Consider the following 19,083-nt stretch of genomic DNA (forward strand, 5'->3'; position numbering starts at 1 on the left):
AGACCTCTCTCATCTTTCTTATTTTCTGACTAAATACTTTTTGGCCCCACTGTATATCTAGGGAGTAACCCAGAATTCCATCCTCTCTGTTGGTGCAGACACTTTCAACCAGCCAGCAGAGGTCACTATTGCACCAGCATTGAGAAATCCCTTCGACTGTGTCGGTGGTCTGGCTGATCCATAGCACAGCTGAGATTTAATTCGATCTCAGAGTTGAATGTGGACATCAGAGAGTGACGTCAGTGTTTCAGAAGCTTTAATTATTCTTCACCATCCAGTCAGGGTTTTATCTCATGGTGAGATTTTCTGTACAATTGTAGAAGAAATCACATGGGACCTGAAATAACTTGGAAATGTGACATCAATGATTTGTGGAAATGGTCTTATATCTAGAATATGCACAAAATGTTCCAAACCATTTGTGGCTTAGTCTAATGGGTGTGGTCATATTATCTTTGTGTATGAGGCCACAGAGAAGTCAGCAGCTGTACTCAATCATAATTAGTAATACGGAATTAGGAGACCTTGGTTTTTGGAAAACCCACAATAAACATTTAATCATTAATCATTTAGTCACAAATCAGAACCATTGCACAGATGATTAAAATCTTAAAACACCTGACCATGAGCTTGCTGGATGTCCCAGTTCAAAAACAAATGATAATAAAACATAGTGACCTTTATGTGATCTCTTGGTTTCATTCATATCTGACTGACCGCTCGCAATTTGTTTATGTAAATAATAAATGCTCGGAAACTACAAAAGTAAAGTGTGGTGTTCCACAGGGGTCGGTACTGGGACCACTATTATTTACACTCTATATGCTTCCACTAGGTGAAATTATTCATAAACATGGCATAAAATTTCACTGCTATGCAGATGACACACAGCTGTATATATCAGCCAAACCAAATGATACTGACACAATCAGTGAGATAGAAGATTGTGTAAACGACATAAAAAACTGGATGTCGTGTAATTTTCTTTTACTTAATTCAGATAAAACAGAGGTTTTACTTGTTGGCTCTGAAGCTGCAAGAGACAAGTTGTCTAACCTGGTGCTAAACTTAAACACGTTCTCTGTTACTCCCAGCCCAGATGTAAAAAACTTGGGTGTCACACTAGATTCAGATCTTTCCTTTGATACACACATTAATAATATTACTAGAGTTGCTTTCTATCATTTGCGTAATATCTCTAAAATAAGAAATATACTATCTGTTAATGATGCCGAAAAACTGATCCATGCGTTTATAACTTCTCGGCTAGATTATTGTAATGCTCTTCTAACTGGATGCTCTGGTAGATCCATAAACAAACTCCAGTTAGTTCAAAATGCAGCAGCTCGAGTGCTAACTAGAACCAAAAAATTTGATCATATTAGTCCTGTTCTATCATCTCTACACTGGCTGCCAGTTAAATTCCGCATTGATTACAAAATAATTTTACTAACCTATAAAGCGCTACATGGTCTGGCTCCACAGTATCTGAGTGAACTTATTAATCACTACAGCCCAGCGCGTCCACTTCGTTCACAAGATGCAGGGTTACTTATAGTTCCTAAAATTAAAAAGACCACAGCTGGTGGAAGAGCATTTTCTTACAAAGCTCCACAATTTTGGAATAATCTTCCTGCCTCTGTTCGGGATTCGTACACAGTCTCAATGTTTAAGTCTAGACTGAAAACATATTTATTTTCTCAGGCTTTTGATTAGTATTGACAAAGGCGCAGAGCTTGGGGGTTCTTGGTGATAGAAACTTGTGGTGATCAGGGATGTTGGGTCGCTGTCGTTCTGCCTCTCTTGTCCAATCACTCCAGTTTGTGTAGGGAGGTGGGCGCTGATGTCCTATGAAAGCCTTCATGACCTTGTTACCTGCTCGCTCTCCCTTTTAGTTATGCTGTAATATTTAGGGCTGCCGGAGTCTAAAACTAAACTAGCATTGTACATTATTAACTACATTCTTTGTTGTTTTACTCCAAAGACATTCTGATGGAAACCTGTTTACCCACCAAGGTTAAGGATTAAAGTCAAGACTGCCGTGACAACTATGCTGCTCCTGCCGGATGTGACGGGTCTGGAGTAATTGCACCAAGAATGACAAGAAATCACTACAGACTTTATTGAAGACTAGAGCGAAGAACAACTCATTATTATTAGAACAATATTATTATTTATTTATTTATTTATCTATTTATTACCAGTTATAACTTTTAGATCATTTAATTCTGTGTTTGTATGCTTTGTGTAAATCGTGTATTTATTTAAAGTATCCTCCAGACCACCCAAGAAGGATGGGCCCTGCTGAGTCTGGTTCCTCTCAAGGTTTCTTCCTGTAATTTTCAGGGAGTTTTTCCTGGCCACAGTCGCCCTCGGCTTGCTCAACAGGGGTTTTTGTATCTGTTGGTCCTGGATTTTGTAAAGTTGCTTTTATAACGAAGCCTGTAGTAGCTGGTGAACGTGCCCCGGGTTCCCAGCGAAACAGGTCTTACAGAGCTCAGAAAACAAAGCCGGTAACCGTTGGGTGGCGACCCCGTACAGCGTTCGGTCGGTCTGCCAGCGATCCCGGTTCGAATCCGCAAGTTAACCTTGCCTAACTGTGCTTGTCTTTTTTTCCTCCTTTCAGTTAACCTTGCCTAACTGTGCTTGTCTTTTTTTCCTCCTTTCAGGTCGGAGTGCCTCTGCCCCGCGACCGTGAGCTCGTCGCACTCCGAATAGTTTTTCCCCGAATGTCTACCGCTGTTCCGGGGTTGGCGTTAAGCGGAGCCTTTCCCTCTCGCCTCGGCTTACAGCAGCGTCTTCAGCGCTAACGCGCTTTCGTTTTGCAGTGCCGCGTTAGCGTGGTGTTAACGCTCCCGGCTCTCACTACGGAGACCGGGGTTCGCGTCCGTCCTGTTGTGCTTTTTTTGTTCGCTGCACCCGCAGCCTTCCGTCGGAGGTTCCGATCGGTTTTTTGGTTTGCTTTATTATTTCTCTGTTTTATTTTTCTATTGATTATTATTTAAAAACAAAAATAAAAGCTTTTTTTATCTTATTCCTGCGTTTGAGTCCTCCCTTCTTCACCCACGTGACAGCTTTGAGACAATGTCTATTGTAAAAAGCGCTATATAAATAAAGTTGACTTGACTTGACTTGATCTTTTAGCTAGAACAACAGCTGCTTTTCTAAAGTTTGAGTTGAGCTTTTCTAAAGAGTTTGTGTCCCTGCAGCAAAAAGAGCATTTGCATGTCAGGGCATTGATGTTGGTAAAGAAAGCCTCATGTACACTTTGAATCAAACTATATTTAGCAGTAATTAAAAATACATTTTGGAATTTCAGTTGGAGAAACATCAAGCTCTGATGTCACCACTGTGGACCAGCAGAATGGAGGATTCCTGTTGGAGCTAGTCAAAAAAGAAGAATCTCAAGATAAAACCTATAAAGCAGGTAAGATGTTACATTGGACTTATAATAATAATAATTTTAATTAAAAGCATAGCATGCATTCTGCTATATTCCAGCTTGGCACTCTAAACCAAAATAGTTTGTGTTCTCTGATTTTATAACAATGTTCTTGTGTTTACTGCCTTCAGTATAAATATCAGTACTCGAGTCATATTAGTGCTCACTGTAAAATGAGTTTCACTCAGCTTGGTGCTCTCCGTTCGCACCTGCACATTTACACTGTTGATAAGCTGTATGTGTGGAAATGTTTTACATTTACATAATCTCAAATTAACACAGGAAATAGACCAGTGGTTCTTCAGTATGTGGTCTCCCTCTGTTGGTACATGAAAATCTACTACTAAATTTAAATAAGATTTAAAAAATTATGATCAATGGCTCAGAAACCTTCCCATCATGGCTCAAAACAGAAACGATTAGAAAAAGAGAAGATAAGAAGGACAATGTTTCCAGCTCAGTAAACTTCTCATATCACTTTTTGTCCAAAATAACAGAACTCTAGTTCTAGAACCGGTTTAGTTTGGACTTCTTTAAACCTTGATGCTCTTTAGAGAACCGGCCCACGTTTCCACCAGTTTTTGGGAACAAAGGATGCATCATCAATGATAGGCAACACAAGCAAACAGTAGTAACAAGGTGCATTTAGGGTTTGTGGTGCTGTGCTGTGGTTTCCTGTGGAGTTTGACGCTGCGCTTCCTACCTTTAAAGTTTATCTGATTGAATTTTGACCCAGTTTGTCACTCCTAAAGTGTAGATTTAGCAAGTAGTAGCAAGCTCCTAAAGTGAGATGAACTGTGATATGAGGCGGTAAAAGCAACTCAGTTCATGACTTGTTGTACTAAAACAATGACTGGAAAATTTCAGCAGTACAGAGCACTTATAACCAGTAATAACTGAGAGAAGTTTAGTGTTCCTGTCATTCTTCAGCCACGTTATGCTTTTTATGTTGCATTATTGACTTTCAAGGTGAAGCTGATTATCAGAATTTCTCAGAACCCTGAGCTGTAACACAAGGTTAAACGTGAAACCACCACACAGTGAAGAAAATTGATAAATAGATACTTTATTAATCCCGATGTCACACAGGGGCTAGACGAGACTAAGGGGCGGACACACTCGCAGAGATAAACGAAACCAAAGTTTATTAATAATAATAATAATAAAATTACAAAAACTAAGGGCTAGCGTCACAAAAGCTAGCAACGTTAGCGAGACACCTGGAGCTAGAAACAAGGAGCTAGATAACAAGAGCAAGTAACAAAAGCTAGTAACATGTGTGGCCTCCCCCAGTGAACTAGGTGCCAGACAACGCCACCCCTTGGATTATGAGCGAAGGGGAAGCTCCGTGTATAAAAAACTCACAAACGCAGGTTTAGAAAAGTACAAAAGTTCAACTTTATTGAGTGTAAAAACCACTGTCAGTTTGGTTGCAGGATAAGAAAATAAAACAAAACCACATACCCAGCTGGATGGGAATAATTGGGAGGTTGGGAACCCCACAGATATAATATCAATAACAAATGTGGCTAGTTTCTACTAATAAAAAAATACACTCTACAATACAGTGCGACACAGTAATCTCTCACACTACACAGCACTGCAAATCAGTCACTCTGGTGAACAACACACAATTCTACCCACCAACCTGTAGGTTTCCCAAGTTTCCCCCAATTAACCAGCACTATAAGACCTTTTAAAAATGGAGCAGCATCCCCATAAAAGCTAAGACCTATAAGTTTGAGTATACCCTAATGGAATCTCAAGTAACAACAGTCAAACAGTTGCGGAGCACAAATAAAGGAAAGGAAAACAGTTGGCACCCCAAACAGTTGTACAAATCGATTTTCACTGAGCAACTGGATAATGCTTCTAGGCAAATATTACGTGACCTCGAGCCTGCTCTAGCATAGAGCAAACGGCATTAGTCAGACACTATCCTGCTGTTTGTGTTCTCCCACACGGCCAGGTTACTTTAGCTGCCGGATGCGGTTCTATATCCACTTTAAACCATACACCACACTGTCATCAAACAGCACCAGCTCGGCTCTACTCAGAGCAACCAATGCTACCGGGAACCAAGGCGTCTCGTCTATGCCCGTCCCTCACTTCACAGCAGCCAATGCTTTACCAAACAGCCCGGGACACCGAACACCGCTACCCACGCTAGTCCAGCAACGAGGCAAACTGCGCTCAGGACCCAAAGGTGTCCGCCTAGATGCCCGATTGCTAGGACCCTAGTTGGCTCAATAACTGCCTGCTTTACCTCAAGACAGGCCAACAGCTATTTTGGCTTGGGATGGATTCTTGTTCCTAGCTCTTGTTCCTAGCTCATGTTACTAGCTATGTTTCTAGCTCTTGTTATTAGTAATGTTACTAGCTTTTGTTACTATCTCTTGTTACTAACTCATGTTACTAGCTTTTGTTACTAACTTATGTTATTAGCTTTGTTTGTCTTGTTAGCTTAGTTTAGTGTGTTTAGCTGTGTTTAGTTTAGTTAGTATTTGTTTAACTTATCTATGTTTAGTCTTGTTTGATTTGTTTGTCCTGTTCTTTTATTATTAATAAATATTAATTGTTTTTGTACATCTCTGCGCGTGTCCACCCCTTCTTGTCTTGTCCTTTAGCCCAGCGTGACAGTTACTTTTGTCAGTTTTAAGTTATTTTAATAACCATTGTGGGTTTTTCTTTCTTCAACGGAAGGGTACCAACAATTTTGTCCACGTGTGTATATTCCAGCTTGGCACTCTAAACCAAATAGTTTGTGTTCTCTGATTGTATAACAATGTTCTTGTGTTTACTGCCTTCAGTATAAATATCAGTACTCGAGTCATATTAGTGCTCACTGTAAAAAGAGTTTCACTCAGCTTGGTGCTCTCCGTTCGCACCTGCACATTTACACTGTTGATAAACTGTATGTGTGAAAATGTTTTACATTTACATAATCTCAAATTAACACAGGAAATAGACCAGTGGTTCTTCAGTATGTGGTCTCCCTCTGTTGGTACATGAGAAAATCTACTACTAAATTTAAATAAGATTTAAAAAATTATGATCAATGGCTCAGAAACCTTCCCATCATGGCTCAAAACAGAAACGATTAGAAAAAGAGAAGATAAGGAGGACAATGTTTCCAGCTCAGTAAACTTCTCATATCACTTTTTGTCCAAAATAACAGAACTCTAGTTCTAGAACCGGTTTAGTTTGGACTTCTTTAAACCTTGATGCTCTTTAGAGAACCGGCCCACGTTTCCACCAGTTTTTGGGAACAAAGGATGCATCATCAATGATAGGCAACACAAGCAAACAGTAGTAACAAGGTGCATTTAGGGTTTGTGGTGCTGTGCTGTGGTTTCCTGTGGAGTTTGACGCTGCGCTTCCTACCTTTAAAGTTTATCTGATTGAATTTTGACCCAGTTTGTCACTGACATTTTCAAAGCTCCTAAAGTGAGATGAACTGTGATATGAGGCGGTAAAAGCAACTCAGTTCATGACTTGTTGTACTAAAACAATGACTGGAAAATTTCAGCAGTACAGAGTACTTATAACCAGTAATAACTGAGAGAAGTTTAGTGTTCCTGTCATTCTTCAGCCACGTTATGCTTTTTATGTTGCATTATTGACTTTCAAGGTGAAGCTGATTATCAGAATTTCTCAGAACCCTGAGCTGTAACACAAGGTTAAACGTGAAATCACCACACAGTAAAAAAGATAAGATAGATAGATAGATAGATAGATAGATAGATAGATAGATAGATAGATAGATAGATAGATAGATACTTTATTAATCCCGATGTCACGCAGGGGCTAGACGAGACTAAGGGGCGGACACACTCGCAGAGATAAACAAATCAAAGTTTATAAATAATAATAATAAAATTACAAAAACTAAGGGCTAGCATCACAAAAGCTAGCAATGAAAGCGAGATACCTGGAGCTAGAAACAAAGAGCTAGATAACAAGAGCTAGTAACAAAAGCTAGTAACATGGCTAGTAACAAGAGTTAGAAACATAAGCTAGGAACAGGAGCTAGAAACATGAGCTAGTAACAAGAGCTAGAAACAGGAGCTAGTAACATGAGCTAGTATCAAGGAGCTAGTAACAAGGAGCAAGAAAACCTGGAGTCCATTCAGAGCCAAAATAGCTCCCACTGTCTTGTCATCCAGCCTTCCTCTTTTATAGAGGGCAGCTGGAGATAATCGGTCCAAACGAACCAACCAGAGTGAGTGGGGTGTTGCAGACAGTGTGCTCACAAAGAGGGGTGTGTGGCACAAAGGAGCACACAGAGGGTCCTGGTGTAAAATATACCCCTCCCTAAAGGCAATACTCCTGGAGTGCTTTTAAAAAAAAAAACAAAAAAAAAAAACAAGGTCGCCCTGGGCCCTGTGGGGCAAATTTGAAGTCATTAAGGAAGTCCTCAGGCAGGCGTGGACGCCAACAAGAGTGCTGACAGAAATCCAGAAGTGCAGCCGAGGGGCGCCAACAAGAGTTCAAAAGTGCCCTCTGGGGGCACCGACGAGGAGCCTGAGGCACCAACTTGAGGTGCCGACTTGAGACCTGAAGCGCCCTCTGGGAGCGCCGACTTGAGACCTAAAGCGCCTTCTGGGAACGCCGACTTGAGACTTGAAGAGCCCTCTAAGGGTGCCAACGAGAGTTCAGAAGTGCCATCGGAGGGCACCAACGAGAGTTCAGAAGCACCCTCTTGGGGTGCTGACTTAAGAACGGAAGCGTCATCAGGGGCGCCTACTTGAGAGCAGAAGCGCCATCGGAGGCGCCAACAAGAGTTCAGAAGCACCCTCTGTGCCAGCCATCAGAGAAGAAGCACCATCGGGGGCACCGACTCGGGAACAGAAGTGCCATCTTGGGGCGCCGACTCAGGAACAGAAGCACCTTCGGGGGGTGCCGACTCGGAAACAGAAGCAAGCTGTCTGGAGCCTGGAGAGGCGTCTTGAATCAGCTGCTTGGAACCTGGAGAGGCGTCAGAAGTCAGCTGCTTGGAACCTGGAGAGGCGTGAGAAGTCAGCTGCTTGGAACCTGGAGAGGCGTCAGAAGTCAGCTGCTTGGAACCTGAACAGGAGCTAGTAACAAGGAGCTAGCAACAAGGAGCTAGTAACAAGGAGCTAGTAACAAGGAGCAAGAAAACCTGGACCCAGGAAACAGAGTCCATCCAGAGCCAAAATTGTTCCCTAGCTCCCACTGTCTGTCCTTCAGCCTTCCTCTTTTATAGAGGGAAGCTGGAGCTAATCGGTCCAAATGAACCGATCAGTGAAGGGGTGTGGGAGGAGACAGTGTGCTCACGGGGGGGGGGGGGGGGGGGGGGGGATTGAAGGTAACCCGAGTTTTACATATACTGCATAGCTACAGAACAGTTATTTATGATGAGGATGGATTGAGTGTAAATAAACAAATGGAATGGAATTAAAAAGTGCAGGATGGTGCAGTTCCAAGTATACAGTACACGGTCCAGATTAAATATTAATTAAATAATAAATATAAAGTGATTGTTAGGGGGTCTGCGGCGTCTGACGGACTTACCACCTGTCCTCGGCGTCGCAGACATTACAGAACAAAGAGCAGCGTGGTTTCATATACAGTGTATCACAAAAGTGAGTACACCCCTCACATTTCTGCAAATATTTTATTATATCTTTTCATGGGACAACACTATAGAAATAAAACTTGGATATAACTTAGAGTAGTCAGTGTACAACTTGTATAGCAGTGTAGATTTACTGTCTTCTGAAAATAACTCAACACACAGCCATTAATGTCTAAATGGCTGGCAACATAAGTGAGTACACCCCACAGTGAACATGTCCAAATTGTGCCCAAAGTGTCAATATTTTGTGTGACCACCATTATTATCCAGCACTGCCTTAACCCTCCTGGGCATGGAATTCACCAGAGCTGCACAGGTTGCTACTGGAATCCTCTTCCACTCCTCCATGATGACATCACGGAGCTGGTGGATGTTAGACACCTTGAACTCCTCCACCTTCCACTTGAGGATGCGCCACAGGTGCTCAATTGGGTTTAGTCCATCACCTTTACCTTCAGCTTCCTCAGCAAGGCAGTTGTCATCTTGGAGGTTGTGTTTGGGGTCGTTATCCTGTTGGAAAACTGCCATGATGCCAGTTTTTGAAGGGAGGGGATCATGCTCTGTTTCAGAATGTCACAGTACATGTTGGAATTCATGTTTCCCTCAATGAACCGCAGCTCCCCAGTGCCAGCAACACTCATGCAGCCCAAGACCATGATGCTACCACCACCATGCTTGACTGTAGGCAAGATACAGTTGTCTTGGTACTTCTCACCAGGGCGCCGCCACACATGCTGGACACCATCTGAGCCAAACAAGTTTATCTTGGTCTCGTCAGACCACAGGGCATTCCAGTAATCCAAGTTCTTGGACTGCTTGTTTTCAGCAAACTGTTTGCTGGCTTTCTTGTGCGTCAGCTTCCTTCTGGGATGACGACCATGCAGACCGAGTTGATGCAGTGTGCGGCGTATGGTCTGAGCACTGACAGGCTGACCTCCCACGTCTTCAACCTCTGCAGCAATGCTGGCAGCACTCATGTGTCTATTTTTTAAAGCCAACCTCTGGATATGACGCCGAACACGTGGACTCAACTTCTTTGGTCGACCCTGGCGAAGCCTGTTCCGAGTGGAACCTGTCCTGGAAAACCGCTGTATGACCTTGGCCACCATGCTGTAGCTCAGTTTCAGGGTGTTAGCAATCTTCTTATAGCCCAGGCCATCTTTGTGGAGAGCAACAATTCTATTTCTCACATCCTCAGAGAGTTCTTTGCCATGAGGTGCCATGTTGAATATCCAGTGGCCAGTATGAGAGAATTGTACCCAAAACACCAAATTTAACAGCCCTGCTCCCCATTTACACCTGGGACCTTGACACATGACACCAGGGAGGGACAACGACACATTTGGGCACAATTTGGACATGTTCACTGTGGGGTGTACTCACTTATGTTGCCAGCTATTTAGACATTAATGGCTGTGTGTTGAGTTATTTTCAGAAGACAGTAAATCTACACTGCTATACAAGCTGTACACTGACTACTCTAAGTTATATCCAAGTTTCATGTCTACAGTGTTGTCCCATGAAAAGATATAATGAAATATTTGCAGAAATGTGAGGGGTGTACTCACTTTTGTGATACACTGTAGGAAGCCCGCTGATTAGGGCGTACGACTGGCACCTGCGCGCTTACTATATAAGTGGGCGTCGCCAGTGTGCCGGCGTCGCACCTTTTGTTCTCATGCCGGCGTTTGGCTGCATTGCTCCAGCCGCTTTTCTTTCCTTTAGTCTAGTGGGTCTAGTTGGAGGAGTAGGGTCAGGAGGCCCGAGGTACTAGATAAGTTTTGGGTAGATTGGCTGGTGCGACTGGGTGCAGTCCTTACGCTGGATTTTCCTTTCCGGCTCTTGCCGTCTAGCTTTCGGCTAAAGCTAACGCCGGGGTATTCGCTTCCCCTTGCTTTATAGCGCTTACCGGCTCGGGGATCTTTGTAGCGCTACTGGCGCTTCCCTTGTGAGCCGCGCCTCCACCGGAGCGACCAGGGTTCGCGTCCGGAGTTCGCTACTTTATTGCGAACTAGTTATATTATACGGTCACTTCCCAGCTGCGCTGGTGACAGCACCGTCAAGCTTTTTGGAACCTGTGTTCCAATCCTCTGTTTTGGTTTTGCCTTGTGGGTTTTTCCCCGAGCTCGGCTGAGCGCGGTGCCTCGTTTTAGCGCCAGCGCTATTTCTTTCTGCAGCCTTGTCGTAGCGAGGTGCTACGGTCTTGGGACGGCGTGCCAGCGACCAGGGTTCGCGGCTCGCTTCCAGTACAAGTTGGTTCCGGTTTTTTTCTCTTTTCTTTTCAGAGCCAGAGTCTTCGGCAGCACTCGTGGTCCCCGAATTGTTTTATGTTATTCCTTGTTTTGTTTTCATTTATTAAAATAAAGAACCTTTATTTTCTCTTATCTCCGCGTCTTGGGTCCTCCCCCTCCGCTACGCATAACAGTGATAAGTGATGAGTATTGCACATCGGATCGGGCCAATATAGCCATATACAGTGGGGCCAAAAAGTATTTAGTCAGCCACTGATTGTGCAAGTTCTCCTACTTAGAAAGATGACAGAGGTCTGTAATTTTCATCATAGGTACACTTCAACTATGAGAGACAAAATGAGAAAAAAAAAATCCAGGAAATCACATTGTAGGATTTGTAAAGAATTTATTTGTAAATTATGGTGGAAAATAAGTATTTGGTCAATAACAAAAGTTTAACTCAATACTTTGCAACATAACCTTTGTTGGCAATGACAGAGGTCAAACGTTTCCTGTAAGTCTTCACCAGGTTTGCACACACTGTACCTGGTATGTTGGCCCATACCTCCATGCAGATCTGCTCTAGAGCAGTGATGTTTTGGGGCTGTCGCTGGGCAACACAGACTTTCAACTCCCTCCACAAATATTCTATGGGTCACTCCAGGACCTTGAAATGCTTTTTACGGAGCCACTCCTTCGTACACACATGATACAGGATAGGATATTGGATTTATAGATTAGTGGGGTGTGCATGAATTTGATCTTTTTTCTTCTCAATGAATGTAATAATGATTGTGGTTTTAAATGTAAGTGCATGTAACAGTAAATAAAGATCAATATCTCAAAGCCCACCAGCAATATTATTTCAGTACATTTCTGCAGAAACTCCATTCAATATTTCTTTATTAGGATTTATACATTTCTTCAAAATACACATAAAGCTAAATTTTATATTCTGCACTAGTTCCTGATAAACTGATTATTACCTCAAAAAAAGAATACATTTCATAATTAAAATGTAAACTAAAATATTAGTGTAAGTAAGTGCTTTTCAGCCTACTGGAGCAGCCGGCTGCTTTTTATGAAAACCATTACATGTTTATAAAAATTAAATAAATAAATGTTTTATTTCTAAAAACAGCATCTGTAAAAAAAATGTCTCAGTCTGATTGGTATTGAACCAGAAGAACGTCAGGATGAATTTAAACACAACAAACAAATCCTAAAGAAAGTTTATGTAAAGAGAATCAGAGAAGACTGTTTTATGTACATTGTCCAGATGATCTTCCCAACTATATGAAGTAAAACAAGCTGGAAATAGTTAACGTAAGAATAGTCACCAGATTTAAAGAAACTTTGTCTACAATTATCTTATTATGAAAAAATAGCTAATTATACTCTGGTAAAAAGTATACTTAAGTGTAGTAATATTTAATATGCTACAGTGCACTATAGTGTATTGTGGTCAAGATCAATACACTTTCGGAGCAAAAATGGAACAACTATTATTATACCCATTATACTTGAATTGTACAAAAATAATACAAAAGCTTCATTTAATTCAAATGAAGAATTTTGCAGCTTGTGTATTTAACTCAATGTGTCACAAACACACTAGTAATTAAAGCACATTTAATCAGTAATTTAAGTGCACATTAAAGTAGGAGTACTTTAAAAATATTTTTTAAATAACCTTAAAATATATTTACTTTAGAGTAGAAATATACTTCCACTTCCTGTCTTTTTAGACCTGATTCTTTTTGGTGCTTTGTTTTATCAGGGTTTTTTTTTTTTTTTTTTTTTTTTTTTTTTTTGCAGGGGTCGTGAGTGCTTGAGTCAGTTCTTAACTGTTAGCATATCACATGTGTATTACTACCTACCTTGTGAGCCTAATATTCCTTTTTATATGACTAGAAATTTAAAGATTTTTACCAGCTTGTTGTTGAAGTGAATTTTAAAATCTGATTCAATTGGTATGTCAGTTTGATCTTTCATACTGAAGGTATGTTAATAAACCATTCAGTGTTATTGTTATCATAATTAGGGTCATGAGGGTGCTAAAGTTTAACCCAGAGCTCGTTATGTGAAATGCAGGGAGACGCCTGGTTAGTTGTATTTTTAAAAGCAATTATCTAATTTAGTTTATACAGGTTACTATTTAAGTACCATATGTACCCCAAATTAATATTTATGTGGTGAATTCTTTGCAAGTATTATTACAGCATCATGTGAAATTACATGCAATTTTTTACTTCCAAGTAAAAATACTTAACATACTATAAAAAACTTACCGGAATATGTTCTTTAATATGATGAATTCATTTTCCAGATGGGTATTTAGGAAACATGTAGGTCATGTTTGCATCATGTTTTTGGACTAGTCGATAATGACGCCTTTAGTGGATAATACAATAAAACTCCATCTAATTTTAAACTTTGCAATGCAAAGGTTGTAGCTCTCTACTTAGTACTTAGTATGCTGTAAAACCTATTTTAAGTCAGGAAATGTAGTCCATGAATTTCTTGCTTTTTGAAATAACTAAAAGATCAGCAGTTGGCGATAAACCGACTGAAGTATTGCGCACTGATACACATTGTTTGCATTTAACATCTTCCCGGATGTTGACTGCAAGCAACAGCTATTGTTTTTGACCACCACTTTTAAGTATGGTAAACTTGTGATAGCCTGTGATAAGCTTTCCCAGGTTAGGATTTTTTATAAAGGTTTTTTTTTATCAGTACTTATACAAGACACATGCCTGGGGAACACTGGTTGGTGGTATGTCTATATGAAGCTCTGAGGGTTTTTTTACTCATTTGGCAACAAACCAGGCTACAAACCTCTCCTGCAATTAACTATTGCCAAATAAAACACAATTCAATATAGAAAAATCAATCATCAGTTTTTGTCCTCACCATGCATATTCATAAGCAAGTTCTTGCACAACTCAAACATAAATTTTGATCCGTTAGATGGTACAGTTTGTGTGTTGGATAAAATGTAATATTTTATGTATGTTATGCTTTGTCCTCATTGGAATGAATGTTACTGTAGTGACTGTCACTTCATCCTTAACCTGCTTGCAAAACTTATGTTTCTGTTCACTTGAGTGGAAAGGTTAATCTAACCCACTTAAAAAAAAACTGTTTTTCACATATTGACACAGATGTTACTTATCAGTTGTTCTCTGTGCATTGTTTAGTGGTCAAGTGTGGTCTGGGCAGGCTGCCATTTAAGCTTTATTTTGTGTATTTTAGCTAACTGAATATTCTGAGAAAGCAGACGTGCGCCAGAAGGAAGTTTTGGCACCTGGCCAGTGCTGGGATTTTCTTCTCACACAAAAGTCACCAACACACACACACATAACTTTTGTTATAAAAGCTAGGATGGCCCCTCTGTTTGGCAGAAGCTCACTTGTGACTTTATGACGCAAAGTGTTTGGGATTTTCCAAACAGTTGAGCTCTTGCCAGGATCGTACTGGCTTCTCTAATCTGGGGACATGCCAAGATGATGTAAGCAGTAGCTGTTTGGTGAGGTTGTGTTTAATTTTCTCCACCACAGAACCACATCCCATAAATGCTTGATTGGGCTTATGTCGGGAAAATGTGCAGGCCACATCATTCATCAAAACTCTCCAGAATCCTTCTTAACCCTCCTCTTGTGTTAACTTTCTGTTACTATCTCTTATGTTAACGGGTCGGTTTTGACCCATGTCTTAAACTAGCCATAAAATACCCTCAAAAGAATAATTTATTATCCAGTTTTTTTCTTACCTCTTGGTTACCTTGTTAGGCTTCCTTATCCGTAGAAATTTTTTTTAATAATTTTGGTGTGGCTCCCTGGCCCTTTCTTTTGACAGCTTACCCTTTGTTTTTAATTTTAAAAAATGGTAAAATGAATGAAAAATTATATAAATATACTATTTATTACTATTAATATACTGACTATTACTGAGGGGTATTCGAGCACATCTCTTAAATAAATTTGTTTTATTAATTTTTTATTTAAAAAAAAATAGCTATAGTAACATCTATGGTGTTAGGGTCAATTTTGACCCATATATATTTACTTCAAGAAACACAACCATTGGCCATCTCCCGGTCATTTTCTGGCAAGTGTAGGTGGCAGTAGCTTGTCCAGGTTGTCCACAGGTTGTGTTTATTATAGTCCAGGATAATTATGGGCATTTTGTCACTTCCTAATGACACAGCTGCATCTTTGGAAAAAAAAGTGGACATAAGTATCATAAGTAACTTTTCTTTTTGGACAATATGAAAAAAAAAACAGTGGTAGTGTTTGTAAAAGCAAATTTTGAAGAAAGTGAAGCCCAGGAAGGGACAAATCATTCATATACTGTCACCTCTGGGTTTAACATCACTGGAAGGAGCTGCACACATCTCTCCCAGACATCCAGTTCTGTTTAGATTTGGTGTTTTGCAGAGTACACATTTCCAGTTTGCAGCATGCAAAAATGAGGAGAAGATTTACAATAAGCCATGCTCTGGATCATATCTTTGCTAAAAATGAGGCAGAGGACACAGAGAAGCATAGCGATACAGATGAGCAGGTTTCTGAGGAAGACGATGAGTCTGATAAGGAGGTCACTGATGTCGGAGATGCTACTGCTCCGGCTAAAACATATACATCCAAAAGTGGTAACATCTGTTGGTGCTGAGTACCTCCTTTTGTTAGATTTTGCTCTAGTATCTGTGTTGTCAAATCTGGGGACTCTTGATATTATTCAAAAGGTCTGAAGTGACATTGTTCCCCGGATCTGTACACTCCAGCAAGAAGAATAACACCAATATAAGCACCCAGGTATACCTCATCCGTGCCATTCCACATGTTGCCGTGGACTTTTTTCAAAATTTGTCATAGCAATTATGACTTTTTTTTAGTGACAATGGCATAAACAGGTCTTTATGTCACTTACTCTTGTCACAGCAAACCTTGTGATCCCAGGGGTCACTTTGATGACATTTGCAGCAGCTGCCTTGCCATGTAAGTCAGGAGGTACTGAGCTCCAACAGATGTTACCACTATTGGATTTGAATGTTTTAGCGGTAGCAGGAGCAGCTTCAGCACCAGTGACCTCCTCATCAGACTTATCAGGTGTGTCTGTGTCTTCTGGTTGATGCTCTACATCATCTTCCTCCTTAAATACCTGCTCATCTCTATTGCTATGCTGCTCCGTATCCTCTGCCTCATTTTTACCAATAATATGATCCAGAGCATGGCTTATTGTAAATCTTCTCCTCATTTTGTTTGTTCAGGGAAGGAGACAAACAGGCAAAGCGGGAAGCCCCTAACTAAAGCTTACAGGGTTGGGAGAGGAGCTGGCTGTCAGTGGGCTGTTGGCTGACAGTGTTAATGAGCTGACAGTGTGTTTATAATTTCAGTTTTGGCACTAATTATTGTTTTATAATCTTTTTTTTTATAACTGGGTCGAAACCGACCCTAACAACACAAATTCAAAGTCATAATTTTTACTAGCGCATTTTATAATTATAATTTTTTTTGTTTTATTTTGTTTAAATAGAGGTCCTTAACAAAGTCAAAAAGCCTTGATGCAATAAAATAAATGTATGTGGTACTTTTGTACATTTAAAACCTAAAATGGGTCGGTGCCGACCCTAACACGAGAGGAAGGTTAAACTAATTCTGGACAACTTTGGCCCAATAGCACCAACCCATGCCGTAAGAACAAACTCCACACAGATATGGAACAATCACCAGCCAGCACAGGGTCAATGGGTTTACTGGGTCTGTGTCACACACAATTTGTACCGTTAGCGGGAAATAATTGGTACTGTGACTCAGCGGACAACTGCACATGTTGCCAGTCTTCTTTGTTCAACTTAGCAATTTCACAAGACAAGGTGAGGCACCCTGTCGATTGTCGTGTTAACAGAGGCACTCTGGTGGGTCTTATGCCTCAATATCCCACAGACAATCATGATAGGTATGCACCCATGTGTGGCCATTGCACTGTCCATTGTATGTGGTAATGCCTTCTATCACATACTCCCAATACACACGACACTGTGGATTGAGGAATCGGAAATAACAGCACAACTTCGGAAATTGAATGTCCCATGCATCTGGCACCCACTACCAAGTCTCGTTCCAACTTCAATAATTCACATCACCTTACCATAAGCATGCTGGCCAGTTTTCAACCTCTGTCACAAGATAACACCTCAAAACTTATCCAGCTGTGGGTATTTTCAAGTAATCCCCTAAGGTAACACTACTTCATAATCAGTTTATATACTGCTATCACTAAATGTTGGAATTTTACAATTTTTTTCGAAGTGGTAACTATCTAGCAGTGAACGCAATTTCTCTGAAGTAAAACTATGATGTTTTACAGTCTGGTGAGTGCCTTTTCTTTTTCAGTTTGAGGACTTTTTAGAATTAATTCACACTAGTCTCAGTTCAGGCCATCCTGGGATTCAGAAAACTACAGATTTGGTCACCAGGAAGTTTTGATAAAGTACCTTAACAAAGGATATTTGTGAGTTTGTAAAGGCCTGTAGTGTCTGTGCTCAAACAAAATCTCCAAGACAATTACCAGCAGGGCTATTAGAACCTCTACCTATTCCCCAGCGACCCTGGTCCCATCTGAGTGTGGATTTTATAACTGATTTACCAATGTTTCAGTGATTTACTACTATTCTAGTAGTTTCTCCAAAGCCTGTAGGTTGGTCCCAATTAAGAAACTGCCCACAGCCTTTAAAACTGCTGAATTGCTGTTCCATCAGGTGTTCAGGTTCTTTGGGGTACCTGAGACATGAATGGGCAAGTTGAACATTTTAATCAAGAGATTTTATAATTTTAAGGTCATATTGTGGAAGGTCATGATTGGGCTAGATATTTATTCTGGGGCAGAATGTGCACAGAATTTGCTCATTCACTTCTCAACTGGCCTAACTCCCTTTCAATGTGTCCTAGGGTTTCAACCACCTCTCTTTCCCTGGACGTGGGAGAATTCTTCTGTACCTTTGGTGGATGAGTGGATGCAAAGGAGCAGCCAAACCTGGGGGGAGACACGTTCAATTGCAAAGGGCTATTAGTAGATAAAAGTTAAATGCTGATCGGCGTCGCCATGAGGTTGTTCCTTTTCGACCTGGGGATATGGTATGGCTATCGACTAGAGACCTGAAATTAAAATGACCATGTAAGAAACTTACTCCCAGATTTATTGGCCCATTTACAGTACTTTGTCAAGTCATCTCACCCACCTTTTATGTATGTCTTTTAAAGCATTGTATTCCTTTACCCAGGTTTTCAGAGATGTGGCAGAGCCCACCTCCTTTTGAAATAGATGGCTCCCCAGCCTACTCTGTCCACACTCTATTGGACTCGTGGTGCCTTAAAATACCTGTGTGATGCCGTTTGTGACACCGCTCCTCTGCTCCCCAAGACTCTGATGAATATGGATATTGTGAACAGCTCTCATGCCATCAATCGTTTGGTCCATTAGCAAGTTTCCAGTAGAGCAAGCCTTTAGATGAAGCTTTAGCTTCACATGCAGCCCTGAGCACCACCTCACCACTAAAGCCTCAAAAATGCAACCTTTAAAGAAAATACATGCACTATTTGGGACATGTGGTGTCAAGCAAAGGTATCAAACAGACCCAGAGAAAATCAGTAAAGTGAAAGATTGTTAAAGACCAGAAAACCGACGAGAGCTGTTGCAGTTTCTGGGTTTCACCACATGTTTGTTAAAGGGTAGGTGGCTCTGTACCGGCTGACTTCCGGCAACCACAGAAAAAAAAAAAAGGGAAGAAAGGGCCCCCTGCCATT

The sequence above is a fragment of the Trichomycterus rosablanca genome, chromosome 2, assembly GCF_030014385.1.
Source record: "Trichomycterus rosablanca isolate fTriRos1 chromosome 2, fTriRos1.hap1, whole genome shotgun sequence".
NCBI classification, from domain to species: domain Eukaryota; kingdom Metazoa; phylum Chordata; class Actinopteri; order Siluriformes; family Trichomycteridae; genus Trichomycterus; species Trichomycterus rosablanca.